The sequence below is a fragment of the Papaver somniferum genome, chromosome 1 (assembly GCF_003573695.1).
Source record: "Papaver somniferum cultivar HN1 chromosome 1, ASM357369v1, whole genome shotgun sequence".
Taxonomy (NCBI): domain Eukaryota; kingdom Viridiplantae; phylum Streptophyta; class Magnoliopsida; order Ranunculales; family Papaveraceae; genus Papaver; species Papaver somniferum.
This window is the reverse complement of record NC_039358.1, coordinates 213080554-213099960: the sequence shown is the minus strand read 5'-3', so window position 1 is coordinate 213099960 and position 19407 is coordinate 213080554. Positions and strand designations below refer to the sequence as shown.

At 36.0% G+C, this 19407-nt stretch overlaps 2 long non-coding RNA genes across 2 annotated transcripts; both read right to left on the bottom strand.

The window, feature by feature from the left end:
- Nucleotides 1-12897: 12897 nt before the first annotated feature.
- LOC113336446 lies at nt 12898-13867 on the bottom strand. The gene is made up of 2 exons (XR_003353823.1): nt 13490-13867; nt 12898-13372 (listed from the first exon to the last, which is right to left on the bottom strand). It is a non-coding gene; the product is annotated as an uncharacterized LOC113336446 (long non-coding RNA).
- A 2022-nt stretch (nt 13868-15889) lies between these two features.
- On the bottom strand, nt 15890-16979 carry LOC113336435. Its single transcript, XR_003353812.1, has 3 exons — nt 16847-16979; nt 16493-16683; nt 15890-16413 (listed from the first exon to the last, which is right to left on the bottom strand). It is a non-coding gene; the product is annotated as an uncharacterized LOC113336435 (long non-coding RNA).
- Nucleotides 16980-19407: the final 2428 nt, after the last annotated feature.

Sequence of the window (19407 nt, the reverse complement as noted above, 5' to 3'; positions counted from 1 at the left end):
ATCTTGATATTTCAAATAACCTATCAATTACACAGCTCTTTGTGGGAACGATCTCTTACTACCTCTATATTATTTATTTAATTAGTGGGAAATATCTCGATTAATTTGTTGTGGTTACGACACGCATCAATTGACTTTTTGCATAGATTTAATTGTTTTATGATTTCTATTAATTATTTGTTATTTTGTTAGATGCCGCATGCTTAGTTCTAAATACTTTAGATGCGTCATGCTTTTAACTTACAAATAATATTTTACGAAATCTATTTTTGGCAAAGAACTAGAGTCACAACTTCTTTTGTTTGATCTATATTGTCTAGAGTTAATGACTGAACCATAACAATATGAAAAGTAGTGGAATCCCGCGTCTTACGTCTCTTCATCTTGTGACAAATTGTGTATATATATTTTTCCTTATTTTCTTTATTAAGTCTTAAAACAAATTCTCAACAAATCTGAGTGAACGAATCATCTTACTACAACATCATAGGAAAAATATCATCAGGTATGTGGAGACTTGAACTCATCTATCACTTGGAAAGTCTATTTCTACTTTATCTCCTATTTTGAGACATAAGTCGTATTACGATATAGTTTTCTATATACACATTTGAGATTTCGAGCTGAGTTTAACTCGCTTACATATTTCTCGAAATATGTGTTGGAAAGCTTTCGCTTCGACCAAGTTCATCTTATATCATGTGAAAATTTTCGAGTAACATCTTACATGGTTTGTGTGATACAATCATTAGTGTTGTCTTGGAATGTTTCTTAATAATTATTTCAATAACTTGAAAATCGATTTGATGAAAAATAGTTTGTGAATAACAACTATATAACATCCTCTAAGAAAGTTTCAATGATTGAAATAAGATCTTAGAACACTTAACCATTATTGTATATGTCATGTTGTGCGCTCTTGCACATATGTAATCCATGTCCGGGAACCATAGTATGCGCACCCGTTTGCCCGCCTGTTGGATTCAGAAATCCGGGAACCTAAGTATGCGTACCCGTTTGCGTACTGGCATACAGGTTCATGTCCGAGAATTTCTGCTGGGATTTGAAGTTTGTGTACCCGTTTGCATACTGGCGTAACTCAATCTTAGTCCGGGTATTTATGCGTACCCGTTTGCATACTTGAAGATTAAAGTTCTAAAATCGGTTTTGAACATGAACATAAACATTTATATAATAAGGAATGCAATCTTTGCAAACCGTGGCTACAATGTTCATGATTGATTCGAGTGAATCAAACCGATTTTGCTTCAATTGTGTACTTGTATAATTCTATGAGAATATAGCAATTGAACAACTCTTTAAATAGTTTCATTTGAGTCATTTGAACTAGTTATGGTTAAGATGAATAAGGTTGATATGAGAGTAATCATATGGTTAACCTCGGTTAACTATTTGTGAACCGACATGGTGTACACGTTTAGGTACAGTTACATAAACCTAAATGAGGGTACATTTCATTTGTGTGTAACAAGCTAAGTTCAATCTAACGGTTGAAAGATATTAGCTTGGTTGAATCAGTTTTTTCATCTAACGGTGAATATTGAATGCTTTGTTACCAAGGTAACTTGGATTGCAAACCCTGATTTGAAAAATATATAAAGGATAACTCTAGAAACTGGATAAACTAATCCCACACCTCATGTGTGTTACTAGTTGCATAAACTAGAGTAGATTCTCCTTTAACCTTAGGTTTCTATCGAGACCCTGTAGGTTAACGACTTCAAATACTTCATTGGGATTGTGAAGCCAGACCCAATTATTTTCTTTGTAGTTGCGTGTCCTGATCTTGCCCGATTCTGTCGTATTGAGTACAATTGAAATAATTGACTCGAGATTAATTTCTCCAATAGGCAAGATAAAAGTAATCACAAACATCTTCGTCTCATCGTTTGTGATTCCACAATATCTTGTTTCGCTAGTCGATTAAGATTATTGTGAGGTGATTGATAATACTAGGCTGTTCTTCGGGAATATAAGTCTGGTTTATCAATTGGTTCCTGTTCACCTTGATTTATCAAAAGACGGAAAAAAAACTCTTGGGTATTTCTGTGGGAGACAGAGTTATTCAATCTATAGACTTTTCTGTGTGAGACGTATTTGTTTATCAAGTCTTCGACTTTGGGTCGTAGCAACTCTTAGTTGTGGGTGAGATCTGTTAGAGCATAGATCGGTCAACCTCGCATGCGTTTTTATATCAAGCATGTTTGTCAATGTTAGTGATCGAAACTATAAGTATTGATTTCTATCCTACATAGCTAAGTCTCGGACTAGGATAGAAAAGTGTAGTTGAGCTCAAGGACTTCATGGATATTCATCATACAACGAAGAATATCTATACAAGGAACCGTGGAACTTCATCAAAAAAAAGGTATGTGGAGACTTGAACTTATTTATCACTCAAAAGTCTATCTCTTCTATCTCCTACTTCTTATGAGACAAAAGTCGTATGCTATATAGACTAGATCATACACATTTGATGTTTCGAGCTGAGCATTCATTGCTTATCTTTTATCTCGAAATCGTGTGTTGGTAAAGCGTTTCGCTTTGATCAAGTTTATCTTCACCTAGTGACGAAAGTCATGAAAAGTTTCAATCACTTTGAGAATTTCTCTGACATGAATCGGTCTGTGAATAACGGATACATAGCGTCCTCTAAGAATGTCTCAATGATTGAAATGAGAGTTTAGATTACATAACCATTGATTCCTTGAACCGAAGTTTTCGAACTTTGTTGATCAAGAGAAATCGGGAGGATTGTGGAATTGGCTTTCCAAGTCCGCGAACTGTCGGAAGTTCTCGACCTAGAATTTCTGCTGGATTTTCCAAAACTCATTTGTGTGCTAAGTCCGCGAACTGGCGGAAGCTCTCTTTCCGAGAATTTTTGCTGAGTTTGGAAAACTCAATCGATTAACTTAAGTCCGCGAACTTGTTTGTGAACTTGAGAGGTTATGATCTAAAGATGTTCTCTGAACATGAAACATTAAAATACTAAGGAATGATTTATACAAACCGTGGCTATAATGTTCATGAGACGATTCAATCGAATCGAATCATCTTTGTTTCAATTGTGTCTTGTGTAGTTACATAAGATCTCATAGAAATTGAACAACTCTTTAACTAGTTCATTTGAGTCAATTGAACTAGTTATGGTGAAAAAGAACAAGGTTAATATGAAATGCTCATATGGTTAACCTTTTGGGTTACTATGTTGAACCAACATACACGTACACGTTCGGGCATGGTTTTCACGAACCCAGTAAACGTCTACCCAAGTGTGTATGACAAGCTAAGTTTTCGATCTAACGGTTGAGAAATATTAGCTTGAATCTAAATCAGGTTTTCATCTAACAGTGAATAAGGATTGCTTTGTACCTAAGGCAAAACCCTGATTTGAAGGCTATATAAAGGAGACATCTAGCATTGTGCAAAACTAATCCCCACACGTCGGTGTGCTACTAGTGCACCCGCTAGAGTCGATCTACATTAACCTTTGATTTTCTTCTCTAAAATCAGGTTAACGACTTAAAGACTTCATTGGGATTGTGAATCCAGACCGATACTACTTTAACATAGTTGTGTGATCTGATCTTGCATCTTCTATCGTACGAGTACAATCGATTGATTGGCTTGAGATCGTGAGAGTTATCCGATAGGCAAGATAAAGAAGTCACAAACATCTTCGTCTCACTGTTTGTGATTCCTCGACAATCCGCTTGTGTAGTCAGGAAGGATTGTAGAGAGGTGATTGATTAATCTAAGATGTTCTTCGGGAATATAAGACCGAATTATCAATTGGTTCCTGTTCACCTTGATTTTATATCAAAAGACGGAACAAAACCTAGGGTTTATCTGTGAGAGACAAATTTATCCTTTGATAGACTTTTCTGTGTGAGATAGATCTGTTTATTATCAAGTCTGTGATTTTGGGTTGTAGCAACTCTTGGTTGTGGGTGAGATCAGCTAAGGGAATCAAGTGCGCAGTATCCTGCTGGGATCAGAGGCGTAGGAGTACAACTGTACCTTGGATCGGTGGGAGACTGATTGGGGTTCAACTATAGTCCAGTCCGAAGTTAGTTTGCAGTAGGATAGTGTCTGTAGCGGCTTAATACAATTTGTATTCAATCTGGACTAGGTCCCGGGGTTGAGTAATTGAAATAATACAGGTTGTGCGTTCGTGATCATCAATTGGAAATCTTACCTTTGGTTTTTGATTGATATTGATTGATCCTCTGACATTGGTCTTTCGTACCGTCCAAGTATTCCTTGTACTTGATAAAGACTCGCTATTGTTTTTAGCTTGAGTAAAAATCAAATCAAGAGAGAGATATTAACTCCTTGAGATACTTTTATCTTGATTGAGTCTGACTGTCTAGTTGATTCTCTAGCAAAGTATTTCTGAGTTAGTCCATACAGATTGCTAAGCGAAATATTGGGTGGTGTTGTTAGACCCCCGCTTTTTCAATTGGTATCAGAGCAGGCAAACACGTTTAACACCTCATCAGTCTGTGTTTGTAGCGATCTGACTCTATGGACAAGAGTATTATCTCTGATAACGCAACATCAGTTCAGGGTTATTCAGATAAGCTTCAGATATCTGAAACCTTTGAGAAAAACTCCTTCTTGTCTCCTTCTGCCGAATCTGCATTCAACTGAAAAAAAATCTCTTGATAAACAGTTGGATGATCTTTCAGATGACAGTGATTCAGAAGAAGAACAAAGCGTTGATGAGGAAGTTTCTCAATACATCATGTTGTTTAATCATGAATTAAAAGAAACAAAGACAACTGCTTACCAGAGAAAATTCATGGGTCCTCTATGTCAAGAAAACAGAAAATTGAGAAAACTCTTCAAGGGTTATGATGGTGGATACAAACTATTACAATCTACCGTTAAAGATCATGAAGAAGAGGTTTGCTAAAAAAAACTGAATGCGATAATCTTCTTCGTAACCTCGGTGTGTTAAAAGAAATGCTTGACGAAACTGAAGCAAGATATGAATCTTAGCGTAAATGGTTCAAGGACAAAGAACATCAGTTTCTTACCAAAGAAAAATCCTTGAAAACTGAACTTGTGGTTGCGCTTGAGAAAGTAAAATCTCTGGAGAAAAATCTGAAGAGATTTAACACTAGCTATACAAAGCTATCATCTATGCTTAGAGCATGTAAAGAACATCGTGATACACGTGGTCTGGGCTATAAAGGTATAGACATTCCAAGCACAGGTAAGATCAACTTTGTTAGAGCCGTTAATAATTATTCATGTGAAAGACATGTATCAGCTTGCAAGAACAAGGATTCTGCTCCAACAAAGTCTTCTAGTAAGAGAACCACTGAATATAAATCCTTTCACTTCTATTTCTGCGGGAACAAAGGACACTCTGAGCAAAGGTGTCTTCTTCGGAAAAGGAATGAAAAACTTCGTAATATTCTTACATGGATGTCTAAGGAAGTTGTTAAACCTGTATCACAGATTGGCAGAATCAAGGACTTTCGCTACCAAGGGATGAAGTGTGATAAAGTTGATCCTTCCCATGTTCCATCGAAGGATTCTACAAAGGAAGAAAAAATAATGGCAAAAGTCTAACAGGTCTGTTAAATCAGTCTGAAAAGAGAAAAAAGAACAGAAGGAAGAAAAGGTCGGGTTCCTCTAATTCTCTCAAAAAGGACTGTGAATCCAAGACTTCCAATTCAGACTTCTTACATGTCAACAATCGAGTCTCTGATCTGAAGATTCACATAAACAAACTAAGACAGAATATCAAGAAAACATGGAATGATGTTAACCCATGTACTTCTAAATCTTCTCTTGATAATACTTCTTCAACTAAACCACCAGGTAGTTTGTTAAATACCTATGAAAAGGAAAAAGAAGAAGCAAACAATGATGAGCAAGATGCTCATCTTATTACACCCTGACATGTTCATGTTGCATCTCTTTTTAATGTTTGTCATGTTAAAAAGGGATACTCTTGATTCTCAGGATTTTTCTTCTTGAGAAAGTTGTCAGGATTGTACTGCATTCTTTGTTACTTTATTTTGTTTGCTCCTCAACATCTATTTCTTTTATTTTGGGCTTCCTGGTCTATCATAGGCCCGTTTCTCTAGTACACGCACCAACCCTCACGAACGTCTTGATTCCTAGGGTTTGATGGAATTCCTTATATATATATATATATATATATATATATATATATATATATATATATATTGTGTTCCAAAGGTGCAAAAATATTTTCTAAAAGTCTTTTTGGTGCAAAATGGAGGGAAGCAACAAGGTTGATGATGTTGATCTATGTCCTATTGATATCTCATGCTTTCATGCTCTTGATCATGAAAACGAAGACAAACTGCCAGTTCAGATTTCTTCACAACGGGTAGGAAATCTTCTTGAAGGATTTGAGATCGTACGCAAACAGCTTGGTATCGCAACACGAAACCTTGATTACCTAAAAGGCGAACTAAGGAGGGAAACTGAAGAACTCTTTCATGTTCAATCCCTGGTTGCATACAAGATTTAGTTTGATCGTCTTTGTTTTGGTTTATATGCCTAGGATGTCTTCTTTTTGGATTATTTGGAAGAATAACTAGTGCTTTGAATAGCAGTGATTGTGACTACACATAGCTATTTTTGTTTTCATCTTCTTATGTTATTTTTTAGGTTTATTAGTATTAAATTCTAAAAATATTTGGAGGATGATGTTTATTGCAGTATTTTAATGGTGATATTGCAATATTTTTATGGGATATGTATTGTTTACGTCCGTGAACTTGAAGGTCCCATATTGCAGTCAAAAGTAAAGTCGTTCGTGAATCGGTATTCGTATTGATGAAAGGACGAATGGACTTTTGACATATACAAAAGTTATGCCTATGCAGTCATGTATTTGATGGAAAATAGGATAAAATCTTTTGTTCAACAAGGATAAAGTCTATTATGTCGTTATGATGGAAAATAGAATAGATCCTTGTATGTTATCCACGGTATTGATCTTCATTGATCCATTTTATTATGTTTTACCGTGAAGGCTCCATTGTGTGTCTTATGTTGAGCACCTTACAACTAAGTCGATTTACCTTGGCTTTGTTGGTTGTTCCATAAGATGCTATATGTCGAGCATTAGGAACTAAATTAATCAACTAGTTTGGTTATTTAGTTAGTACTCCGTAAGTCTTCTTTCTTATTTTGAGTACATGTACGGTTAAGGTTGTCATATTCTATGATGAACTTAGTCGGGGTTCCATAAGTTCTCTTATGTTGATCCCAAAATAATTAATTTAATTACTTCAGCGATTAGTTTGGTTGTTTGTATTCCAATTAGATTAATTATAGGTTCTCTTGTAATTAATCTAGTTGAGTTTTCATATATTCCACAAGTTCTTGTTTTGAGTATATAAAAGGCTACACTATCATGTTCTTTGGTTAATGTAGTCATATATTCCGTAAGGTTTTCCTTATGTTGAGTATTTGAACGGTTAAGTTAGTCATCTCCATATGATTGACTTAGTCGTAGCTCCGTGAGTTTACTTATGTCGAGCACTTTCAATTAAATTGATCACTTTTGTGGTTTGATTTAGTTGCGCATTCCAATTGAATTAATCATGGGTTTACTTTTGGTTAATTTGGTTGAGCTTTGGATATAGAAAATCATTCCTATGGTTTTTGGTGTCCAATAAAAAATCCTTCTTTTCTTTCGAAATTAAGGCCGCTCTTGTTGTTCTCTCGGGAATGACATCAAATGGGGGAGAGTTCTTTTGGACTTGTGCTTAATGGTAATATCTTGAGGGGAGTGCACTTGTGGAATTTTATAGGGGTTATCTTGTATCTTAAAACTCCTTGATGAATGCTATTAGCTTCGGCTATTAGATTGCATCTAAATTAAGTTGGTATGTATTTTTCTTTTGGTCATGAAATGTCTCTTGTGGAAATTTCATTATGATCCCATTCTTGTACCTTTGCCAATTTTATTTACAAAAAGGGGGAGAAATATTGTAGGTCACACTACAAATACATATGGTTTTCGGATCATTGTGTAAGGGGGACTGGTTTCCATGATCGAGATGGAGTATTGGCTAAGGGGGAGTGATACATATCACCGTAGTATTATTGTTAAAGTCGTGATACAATTGGACTTTGATGTTATATACTAATACTATGACACTGTATAATAATGATCGAGAATCTTGATTTCTCTCATTGTTATAGCTACGGATCTTCAACGACGATGGTGCTAAACTTACAACCTTTGGGATCATTGGAGTACTGGGAAGGACGAAGATTTCAAGGAACGTTGAAGATTAGACTATGGAATAGGAGCCACTTAAGTTTATCTTTTTTGTATTCCATTTGTACTAATATTTTTGTCATTAAAATTGACAAAGGGGGAGATTATTAGAGCATAGCTCGGTCAACCTCGCATGCGTTACTATCTCAAGCATGTTTGTCAATGTTAGTGATCAAAACTATAAGTCTTGATTTCTAGCCTACATAGCTAAGTCTCGGACTAGGATAGAAAAGTGAAGTTGAGCTCAAGGACTTCATGGCAATTCATCATACAACGACGAAGATCTATACAAGGAACCGTGGAACTTCATCAACAAAAAGGTATGTGGAGACTTGAACTTATCTATCACTCAAAACTCTATCTCTTCTATCTTCTACTTCTTATGAGACAAAAGTCGTATGATATATAGACTAGATCATACACATTTGATGTTTCGAGCTGAGCATTCATTGCTTATCTTTTATCTCGAAATCATGCGTTGGTAAAGCGTTTCGCTTTGATCAAGTTTATCTTCACCTAGTGATGAAAGTCATGAAAAGTTTAAATCACTTTGAGAATTGCTCTGACGTGAATCGGTCTGTGAATAACGACTACATAGCGTCCTCTGAGAATGTCTCAATGATTGAAATGAGAGTTTAGATTACATAACCATGTATTCCTTGAACCGAAGTTTTCAAACTTTGTTGATCAAGAGAAATCGGGAGGATTGTGGAATTGGCTTACCAGTCCGCAGACTCAGTCCGCGAACTGTCGGAAGTTCTCGACCGAGAATTTCTGCTGGATTTTCCAAAACTCGTTTGTGTGCTAAGTCCGCGAACTCAGTTCGAGAACCCAGTCCTCGAACTGGCGGAAGCTCTCTTTCCGAGAATTTCTGCTGAGCTTGGAAAACTCAACCGATTAACTTAAGTCCGCGAACTTGTTTGTGAACTTAAGAGGTTATGATCTAAAGATGTGCTCTGAACATGAAACATTAAATTACTAAGGAATGCTTTATGCAAACCGTGGTTATAATGTTCATGAGCCGATTCAATCGAATTGAATCATCTTTGTTCAATTGTGTCTTGTGTAGTTACATAAGATCTCATAGAAATTGAACAACTCTTTAACTAGTTCATTTGAGTCAATTGAACTAGTTATGGTGAATAAGAACAAGGTTAATATGAAATCCTCATATGGTTAACTTTTTGGGTTACTATGTTGAACCAACATACATGTACACGTTTGGGAATGGTTTTCACGAACCCAGTAAACATCTACCCAAGTGTGTGTGACAAGCTAAATTTTCGATCTAACAGTTGAGAAATATTAGCCTGAATCTAAATCAGGTTTTGATCTAACGGTGAATAAGGATTGCTTTGTACCTAAGACAAAACCCTGATTTGAAGGCTATATAAAGGAGACATCTAGCATTGTGCAAAACTAATCCCCACACGTCTGTGTGCTCCTAGTGCGCCCGCTAGAGTTGATCTCCATTAACCTTTGATTTTCTTCTCTAAAATCAGGTTAACGGCTTAAAGACTTCATTGGGATTGTGAAGCCAGACCGATACTACTTTATCGTAGTTGTGTGATCTGATCTTGCATCTTCTATCGTACGAGTATAATCGTTTGATTGGCTTAAGATCGTGAGAGTTCTATGATAGGCAAGATAAAGAAGTCACAAACATCTTCGTCTCACCGTTTGTGATTCCTCGACAATCCGCTTGTGTAGTCAGGAAGGATTGTAGAGAGGTGATTGATTAATCTAGGCTGTTCTTCGGGAATATAAGAACGGATTATCAATTGGTTCCTGTTCACCTTGATTTTATATCAAAATACGGAACAAAACCTAGGGTTTATCTGTGAGAGACAAATTTATCCTTTGATAGACTTTTCTGTGTGAGACAGATCTGTTTATTATCAAGTCTGTGATTTTGGGTTGCAGTAACTCTTGGTTGTGGGTGAGATCAGCTAAGGGAATCAAGTGCGCAGTATCCTGCTGGGATCAGAGGCGTGGAAGTACAACTGTACCTTGGATCGGTGGGAGACTGATTGGGGTTCAACTATAGTCCAGTCCGAAGTTAGTTTGCAATAGGCTAGTGTCTAGAGTGGCTTAATACAGTGTGTATTCAATCTGGACTAGGTCCCGGGGTTTTCTGCATTTGCGGTTTCCTCGTTAACAAAATTTCTGGTGTCTGTGTTATTTCTTTTTCGCATTATATTTTATATAATTGAAATAATACAGGTTGTGCGTTCATGATCATCAATTGGAAATCCAACCTTTGGTTGTTGATTGATATTGATTGATCCTTGGACATTGGTCTTTGGTACTGTCCAAGTATTCCTTGTATTTGATAAAGACTCGCTATTGTTTTTAGCTTGAGTAAAAATCAAATCAAGAGAGAGATATTAACTCCCTGAGATACTTTTATCTAGATTGAGTCTGACTGTCTAGTTGATTCTCTAGCAAAGTATTTCGGAGTTAGTCCATACAGATTGCTAAGCGAAATATTGGATGGTGTTGTTAGACCCCCGCTTTTTCAAGATCAAATAAGGGAATCAAGTGCGTAGTATCCTGCTGGGATCAGAGACGTAAGGAACGCAACTGTACCTTGAATCAGTGTGAGATTGATTAAGGTTCAACTACAGTCCAGTCCGAAGTTAATTGGCAGTAGGCTAGAGTCTGTAGTGGCTTAATACAGTGTGGTGTTCAATCTGGACTAGGTCCCGGGGTTTTTCTGCATTTGCGGTTTCCTCGTTAAGAAAATTCTGGTGTCTGTGTTATTTCTTTTCCGGATTATATTTTGTTATATAATTGAAATATCACAGGTTGTGCGTTAAGATCAATCAATTAGAATATCCAACCTTTGGTTGTTGATTTACATTGATTGACGTTTGAACATTGGTCTTTGGTACCGTTCAAGTAACTCCTCTTATATTCAATCGGGCTCGCAGATTTCTATTTGCTAATTGCGGATTGAATTAAGAGTTGGAGATATTAAGCTCTTTGATATAATTTATTCTAGATTGAGTTTGACTGTCTAGTTGATTCTCTAGAAAGTGTATTGGAGTAAGTCCTTTCTGATTGCCAAACGAATTGTTGGGTGTGGTTGTTAGACCCCCCGCATTTTCAGATTTCTTAGCTGGAGGCTGGCAAGCCATTGCATATCAGAAGAATAGAAGATGAAATGGAAGAAGAAAAAGCTTTAGTTTAGAAGATGAAACGTTTGGAGTTTTGGAGTCTCTATAAATAGTTGGCTTGGTGAGAGTTGAGTAGTTTTTAGGGTTTTTTTACACTAAAACCTAAAAAGAAAGCGTTGGGACTTGTTTTTGGGATTTAAATCCCTGTTTTTTCTCTAGAAAACCTAAGAAGGAAATGTTGGGACTTGTTTTGGGATTTAAATCCATGTTTTTTCTCCAGAATATTCTTTTTCTTTCTCTAAAAAATATAACTAGTATTAATGCGGACGTATTGGAACGTTTTTGTAGTGAAGCGCGCTTCAAAACACGCTTCAAAACGTTTTTTAAAACACTGCATGTAGGTACTATGGATGGAGCAAGGGCAGGACCCAAAACTACATCCAATGCAGAAGAGGCAGAAGCAGTCGCAACTCTAGAAGGACCAGTTGGGCAAAAGAAGCAAGGATATCGGCTTTTAGCATTGAAGGAGATTGCAAGAGAGTGGTAGAGTACTTGAATGGCACAAGCAACAAAATTCTATGGCAGTGTGAATCTATTCTAAATGAAGCGAAGAAAATTGCTACTCAATGTGATAATTTTTTGGGTTTTAAGTATGTCCCAAGAAAGGCTAATAGAGTTGTAGCTATTCTAGCCAAAGAAGCAAGAAAATTTGTACATGGTGTTAATTGGAGTATTGTTGCTCCTTATTGTATTCGTCGGTCTTTATTACTTGATAAATCCAAAGTTGAGATGTTACAACCACAACCAGCTTTACATTTCTGTGACACAATTATTACTTGATAAATCCAAAGTTGAGATGTTACAGCCACAATCAGCTTTACATTGCTGTGACACAAATATTGTAAGACTTTTAGGTGACCAAGTTGGTTAGCTGCTTTAAATGCATTTTATTTCTACATAACAAAAGAACATGTTATACCCATATGTTATTAAGTCAAACTTCAACATTGCATACAACTTATTCATCTCGGAAAAGAGTCTAAATCCCTATTTAACGAACTTACAAGTCGATTTATATTACGCTGAGCAATCGTAAAAAATTTGTTTTGCACCACTTGATCATAAAGAACTGTACACCTATTTCCTGGGAGGTGCCATAAGTGCAAGTCAGAATGAGAATTGATAGATGTGCTAAACTAATTGTTGATCCAGTCCATAACCCCCGATTGCTGTGAGAGAAGTCTTGAAAGACCCGTGAGGAGCTGCACCAAACCAGATAGCCCCAGCAAAGGGGGAGCGGATAAAAAGATGATCCAAATGTTCAGAATCTAACCCAAATAGAGGACATAGCAAATTTGGCAAAGGCATGAACCTTCCCAACGGTATGGAGCATTTTTTATAAATGCAGTCAAATTCTTGTTATGCATATCAAATGCAGTGAAATTATTCAAAGCGACAAATTGTTACAAATGAAACTACGAAGTGGTTGAGTACATTCCACCAAATCATGAACAACTTGTGATATTACAAACACTGGATTACATCCTTCAATTAGATCCACGAATGAATATTGTGATGTTACAAATATTATGCTCTAATATTTAAGCTACTAACTTCACAACTCTAGCATGATCTGTGGGTGTTTCACCAACACTTGTGCTCATTTAACTTTCCTAGTTTTGCATGACATCTATGTCTTTCAGTTCCCTGTTCAAAACAGAAAAGCAGAAGATTGATTATCTTTTGTTGTCTTCACTAAACATGGCAGCAGTAAAAGCAGCTGCAAATGCTGTAAGGGCAGCTACTAGCATCATGATGTGTCTTTCATCCACCGTGATGTATCTTTCATCCATTGTGAAACCATTGGATCTCCCTTTTCAGTTCTTTTGGTTCTCCATCAGCAGGAATTGAGCAGGTAGATTGGTGGATATCACCGGATGTTTTCCACTCCCTGAATGAAATAGTCAAGAAAATTATGAACAATACAGAGAACTAACAAATAAAGAAATGCAAACAGTAAACAAAATAAATTCTAACGGATGATCAAATTCATTAGTATTAGAGTTACCTTAAACCAAATTTGATACAGATTTGAATCAGTACGTGGAAGGACTGATCATAGTTCGATGTAGAATACCCTTTAGTGATATATTTCCGAGGCCGCACAAACCAAACAACAAATGATCAAATACTATCTTCTTCTTCTTCATATTCAGAATGAATCCACTAATTGACAACATCATTACGATCTTAAACCTACTCAGATCATAAATAACAATAGATTGTACCATTTAATCTGCTCTCAAGTTTGGATCTGTTTATAATCAACAGTTTTTGGCAAATGAAATCCCTGAAAAATTCAGATCCAACTTCAGATTGATGAATTTAGACTATGAAATGAATTTGAATACCTTGTGGTTCTGGATCTGGAGTCGTTGACATGTAGTTATTCAGCTCTTGTAGTTGCTCAGCAGCAAAGAGGGACTATAAGGAGGACTAAAGATGTATTGTAGGGCCTAGTTAGTAATTCGGGATTCGGCAAACGTACGGAACGGAAAACGTACGAGTATTATACGGTTTTGTAAAATTCAGATTCGGTCTAAAATTCGGTCAATGGGACGTGATTCGTCATTAATTCGGAACGACATACGTATGTGTATAATTCGATTTATAAATGTGAGTTCGGCTCTGAAAATTCGGTATCTATATATAACAAATAATTTGTATTTATAAGGTCATAGACCAATTTTTATGCATATGTGTGAGTTATTTAAGGAAAAAATAAACTCAATATGATGATATTAATAATATATACAACATTAGTTATCCAAGAGGACGTCGTATGGTGGTTTAGATGCTTGGTTAGTGAGTTTGAGATCTCTCTCACCTTCACCTTCAAATCTCTTCAGTCGTTTTTGTTTCATAAAAATTACAACACGTCTAATATTCGGTCGTGTATGCTCGGGAGGCAGTAAAGCCCAAAAAATGGAGTCTTTGAAAAGTAAAAGCTAAAGAATTTATGGCGAATTAAGCGGACGTATCATTCGGGATACGTAAAATTCGTGAACGATTCGCGAATAATCCGGGAATGCCACATAGTACGCGACTTGGGTTCGGAGTTGCAAACGTACGCGAATAAAACGGTAAAATTCGTGATACGGAAAAATTCGCGAATGATTCGCGAAAAATTCGTGAACTTACTAACTAGGTTGTAGGGTTAGCTTTATGAATTAAGGCAAGCACGGGGTAACAGCTCATTTTGCGGTTACGGGCCTTAAGGCTAAGATGCACGGTGCACACGTCAAAAGTGACAGACAGGTGCTTTTTTTTTTAAATTTACAAATGTTACGATATGCCATTCTCAAAAGCCAGATGTTTCCCTAGTTGCACTTGCACATTGCTACTTGGGTTCCTCAATTCTGCTCTAATTAGGTGCTTGCAATGTAGTTGGACATTAACTGGAGTACAAACTCAAAGAAGCTAAAGAAAGCGTTATTGGATTTTATCTTGGGGAACTGGGATCAATGTTCCAGTACCACTCTTTTGATATGATGGCGAGTATGATATTTTTCATGTGCAAAGTCATTTGGTAAAATAAAAATTTGTTGCTGATCCTCCATGGCACTTTTGATGACCATGATACTGTATCCTTGAGCAAGTGAAAATGCAAGCTTATAAACTGGTGTACATATTTAGTGGAGCTGAAAGAAGTGTCACTAGATGCTATTTTTGTATAATTGGAGATCTTAGTTTCTTTTTTCTGTATTAAGTTGGACTGGGTGGGGGGCTATTCATATTAACACTTGCAGAAGAGAATTTGGCACCGAGCTGCAGAATATGAGATGCCAGTGAATTTGACCACTTACTGTCACTGAATTAAATTTCCGTACTTGGTATAATACGTCTCATATGTTAATCATCTTGTAAACTGCATAAGCTGGATAAATTATGAAAATTTGACCAAGTTTAAGCTACAATAAAAGTAAAATAATCCAATACAGATGATCTAAAATTTAGGATTTCTGACAAAAAAACAGTGATTTTGTGTGTTAGCCAAGACAAAATTAGAAGAGAGACGCGGAATAATAGTTAGATGGGTTGGTTTTGTTAAATTTAATCAAAAGTCTAAGACCACGAATGGTCGTTCCGGTGACCGGCCAGATTGGTGGTGGTACAGAAGGTCAGGGACGTCTCAAGTCAGAATTCATAATTTGGGTCCCTTGCCCTGGAGAAGGTCTTATGCAGTTTAATCAAGATAATGAGCAATGAAAACCCATACTCAAAAGCCAAAGTAGCCCTAGTTGCAGATGGTAACGCTACAACACCTCTACAAGCATACTGCAGTTTTACATTTTTACTTCCTTCACTTAAACGCAACACTAAAATTCTGCAATAAAAATCAAGTTTGCGGCGAGAATCATTGAACTTGTGAATTCAAAGCAAACTAACAAAGCTAAGAAGTGTTTCAGTAGATTCCAAATCTGTTCTTGTAGTGTTTACAATCAGAATCATGAATGACTTCAGTAAGCAGCATGATTAAATTCTGTGAGATTACAAGAACTGGATTTCTTTCTTATAATGTACACAACTATGATTTGGTACAGAAAATGTTTAAGCTACATTTAAGCTACTAACTTCAAAAATCAAGCATGATCTGTGGGTGTTTCACTAAACACTTGTGCTCATTTCCTACTTTTGCATGACATCTATGTCTTTCATTCCATTGTTCAGATTCTTCAGAAAAAGAATTGGATTACCTATTTTTATCATTAACATTGTCCACTGGTACCGTAATAGCAGCTGCAAATGCTTTAAGGGCAGCTACTGCCATCATGATGTGTCTTTCATCCATTTTTCAAGTCCTCATGTTTATCTGTGATTTAAATTGAGTTGATCATGTGGTATCTATCACCCATCCTAAGTCTTTTACATTATCCGGGAATAAAAATCAAGCTGTTTCCATTATAAATGCAATGTCATGTTCTCCACTCCCTGAATCAAATAATTAAGATTATAAGAAAATGTGAAATGTAAACGGTAAGATGATCAAATTGATTAGTGTTGGACTTACCTGAAACCACAATACAAACAGATCTGAATTCAAAACTTAGAGCTACCATGGCAGCTTGATGTAGAATACCCTTTAGTGATAAATTTCCGAGGCCGCACAAACCAAACGACAAATTATCAAAAACTCTTTTCTTCTTCTTCATACTCAGAATCAATTCACTAATTAACAACATCATCATTACGATCTTAAACCTGCTCAAGTCAATAACAACAAGTCTCAACATTAGATTGGATCTGTTTATAATCAAAAGATTTTGGCAAATGAAATCCCTAAAAAGTTCAGATCCAACTTCAAATTTGACTATATTAATTTTGCAAACATAATGGATTTAGACCATGAAATGAATTTGAGTACCTTATGGTTTTGGATCTTGAGCCGTTGAGATGCAGTTCTTCACTCCCGTTTTGGTTTAGGAAATGTAGCAGTAGAAGGAACTATAAGAAGACTTTTGATTTAGGGCTTGCCTTTTGAATTAAGGCAATACAAGGTAGTAGTTACTCATTTGGTGGTCAGGCCAAGCACCATGGGAGGTTTTATCCCTTTCCTATCCCTTAAATGAAAGGGTGTAAATTGGGTCAGGCCGGGTAGTCCGGCTCATTTCAGGCCAAACAAGCCTCATAATTAGCTACCTAAAAGGTCCGACAGGCCGGTTAGAAACGCTTATTTTAAGGCTCAAAACTTGTCGAAAGCCCATTTTATAAGCAGTCCATCATGCCAAACAGGCTTCAGGTTTTCTGAATTTTCAAAACTCTGTAATAACCGATTTAACTTATAAATTTGGAGTTTGAATGAACTATAAGTTAAAACTGGAGTGTAACCCATGCTACGTACCGGGACTGGTGGGATCAGCTAATTTAGTGTGGCGGGGCTTCGTCCCGCTCCCGTGATCAAATACATTAGATTATTTTTTTAATAATTTTTGATTAGTTTGATTTTTTAAAGGAATAGAGAATTCTAACACCCTTTAGGTATCTAATGATTTGATGATTTAAATTTGGTATTATAAACTTAAATTCATGTATGAATTTTATGGGCAGATATTAAAATAATTATAAAGAAGTTGGCTCCATAAATTTTTGATTTAAAATATTATATCTTATATACCAATAATTGTTTGTAATTGAACATAATTTCCACATTTTTTTTGTTCAACCTTCTGCTTATTAACAATTCATCTTATCCAACAATTTTATCTGTAAAAGTTTTGGAAGATATACAAGTCACATGAAAACCTGTGAAATGCAATTTTCAAAAGAAGATTAAAAGAAATGTGAAGTGTAAGAAGTGTGCATGCAGTGTTAATGCAAAAATAGTTGTATTCATGTCGAGAGATTTAGAAGTCGATCAATGTAATAATATTATACTATGTTGAATCCAGTTTTGCATTATGTGTTTGTTGATGGTGTTGGAACTATTACATAAGTGTAGTATGCAACCCGTGATACGCACCGGGTCCAATAGAAAATTTTCATATGGTGTGCCAGGACTTCCCTCCGCCTCGTCACCCGGATACATCTAAAATTTTCAAAAAGTTCTCGATTAGTATGATTGCTTTTAGTGTAGAGGAAAATTTGATGATCCATCTATATATGTATAGCTTGAAAAAATTTGGATATCGCGAAAGAACGACATGCTTAAAGTTACTTATCAAAAAATTTACAAATACTTAAACCATAATAGAATACCTATTCTAGATGCTTGTCTAATCAGTCCACCAGCACATGGCCTCACATTATGGTTTAATTTTTACTGGTGATGCAAATAATTTTTTGCCAACATAAGTTTTTCTTACGTAGTAATGATATTCTCTATTCCGGTAATTAACCGGTCTTTGTCAAGTTGATACGACTAAGATGTAAATCACAGTAATTTTGGTGAAAGAATATCAATTCATGATTGGATCAGGAGGCGATTGAAAAGGGAACCCAAGCATTTTAACCTTCATGAAGATCAAATACCTCAAATTTTAGACGCATGAAATCAGAATACAATATAACGAAAGCAATAGTATACCTCAAATTGAAAAGGGATCCCAGCAGGATACTACGCACTTGATTCCCTTAGCTGATCTCACCCACAACCAAGAGTTGATACGACCCAAAGTCGAAGACTTTAATAAACAAATCTGTATCACTCAGAAAAGTCTACAAAGATAGATAAATCTGTCTCCCATAGATAAACCTAAAAGTTTTGTTCTGTCTTTTGATAAAAATCAAGGTGAACAAGAACCAATTGATAAACCAAACTTATATACCCGAAAAACAGCCTAGTATTATCAATCACCTCACAATAATCAAATTCGTATGGTAGCGAAACTAGATATTGCGGAATCACAATCGATGAGACGAAGATGTTTGTGATTTCTTTTATCTTTCCCTATCGGAGATATAATCTCAAACCAATTTTTCCAATTGAACTCGTACGATAGAAAATGGCAAGCTCAGATCGCTCAATTACAAGAAGTAGTTTCGTATGGCTTCACAATTCCAATGAAGTCTTTCAGTCGTTAATCGACAGGGTCTCGAGAAGAAACCTACGATTAAAGGAGAATCGACTCTAGCAAACCAACTAGTATCACCCAGGAGGTGTGGGGAATAGTTTTGCACAGTTGCTAGACGTCTCCTTATATAGTTTTCAAATCAGGGTTTGCAATCCAATTTACCTTGGTAACAAAGCATTCAATATTCACCGTTAGATGAAAAACCTGATTTATCCAAGCTAATATCTTACAACATTTAGATCGAAACTTAGCTTGTCACACACAAATGACATGTATTCATTTAGGTTGGAGTAACCGTACCTAAATGTTTACATTGGTTGGTTCACAAATGGTTGACCAGTGGTTAGCCATATGAGTGCTTTCATATCAACCGTATTCATCTTTCTGATAACTAGCTCAAATGATCCATATAACT